We start from the raw sequence: 1,637 nt of genomic DNA, 5'->3' as shown, positions 1-1,637 counted from the left end.
GCAACCTCCAACTCCTGGGCTCAAGCGAGTCTCCTGCCTCAGCCTCCCAAGTAGCTGGGACCATAGGCGCCTGCCACAACGCCTGGCCATTTTTTGGTTGCAGCTATCATTGTTGTTTGGCAGGTCCAGGCTGGGGATTCGAACCCGCCACCTTAGGTGTACGTGGCTGGTGCCTTAGCCGGTTGAGCTATAGGCACCGAGCCAGCAGGGCTACTCTTAAGTCGTTGGGAAACCATCAGAGTTTGTTCCCCAAAGAGTTCCTGCCTGATAGGATGTCTACAGATCTGTAGGACATTGGACACTTGGCACGGTGTAAGCAGCATGAGTATAAGTACTAATAGTAACATGCCTCCTTTCTTCCTAGGAGCATGCCTTCTTCCAAAATTCCACAGAAGAGGTTTACTCTTGCACCATAATGGTTTCATCTAAATCACAGGATCCTAGTTGTAAAGTAAGCTAAGGTCAAGTGATAGTCTGGTTATCTTGTGCTGATGGGGAATTCCCCACTTAAAGAAGTTTTTTGGGGATATTTCACATATTGATTAAATACTTAACACATTATTCATTTAGTTGCTCAGAATTTAGAAAAGAACTTCACCTTATGAAGCTCCCCAACTACAATATGTCCCAAGTGTAAGGAAACTTTACTGGGTGCTCTCTGTGAGCCATACTAATTGTTTATTAACTAAAACATTTTTAAGTTCTTCCCAATTTCTCCATTTTATAGCATGTCTTCCCTAACAAGGTAATGTGGGATTTTTCCCACTTACTTTCTCTCCTGTTTTGACTGACCATGTCATAAAAGAAGCTATGGTTTCATAGCTAGAATGCATACACTAGACTGCATCATGTCTTCTACTTAGATGCTGTTCTGCTCAGTATTTCTCCCAGTTCTCTTGTCCTTTTGTCTATGACCCTACCTTTAGAGCGTTGTCCTTTTATGTTGAATTCAAAAAGACTGAATCTAGTTAAAAAGTGTTTTAGTTACTTAGGAAATATAGCCCAATCAGAGTAAAACATTTATAAATAGAACTTTACTTTCTTGGTTCTGAAGTGATGGTAATTTTAATATGCATCCATGGTTTAATGATTGCTTTTCTTCAGGGGGAGGGAGTGAGCCACTGTTACAGTTAGTGAACACATCAATTATATGTATGTTCTGTTTTGATTGGAGAAATATTAAAAACGGGAAAAAACTTAAAATTGAGATATGTACATTTTCCCTTCACAGAAGCATGTTTGCAAACTGTTTCAGATAAGAAAATAAAAATTTTTTTTGAGACAGAGTCAGCTCACAGCAACCTCCAATTCTTGGGCTTAAGCGATTCTCTTGCCTCAGCCTCCCAAGTAGCTGAGGCTACAGATGCCTGCCACAATCAGATAAGAAATTCTCAAGGTTTTGCTAAATTGTTGTGTGATGGGAGTTTTTAGTAACTGACATTGTGTATACTTGCCCCTGGATCAGACTAGAATATATCTCTTGTAAAGAAGGAAGCAAGCTGGCTTGGCGCCTATGGCTCAAGTGGCTAAGGCGCCAGACACATACACCTAAGGTGGCAGGTTTGAATCCAGCCCGGGCCCACCAAACAACAATGACGGCTGCAACCAAAAAATAGCCGGACGTTGTGGTGGGCGCC

General features: G+C 41.7%; 1 protein-coding gene across 2 annotated transcripts in view; it reads left to right on the top strand.

Annotated features, from left to right (window-relative positions):
• The window catches only part of CUNH6orf106 (chromosome unknown C6orf106 homolog), a 110,939-nt gene that overhangs the window by 54,288 nt on the left and 55,014 nt on the right, over nt 1-1,637 (top strand). The gene's annotated exons all lie outside the window — the stretch shown is intronic.

Source organism: Otolemur garnettii, unplaced genomic scaffold, assembly GCF_000181295.1.
Source record: "Otolemur garnettii isolate 467f Iridium unplaced genomic scaffold, OtoGar3 scaffold00031, whole genome shotgun sequence".
In the NCBI taxonomy this organism is placed as follows: domain Eukaryota; kingdom Metazoa; phylum Chordata; class Mammalia; order Primates; family Galagidae; genus Otolemur; species Otolemur garnettii.
This window is presented reverse-complemented; position numbering and strand designations above follow the sequence as displayed.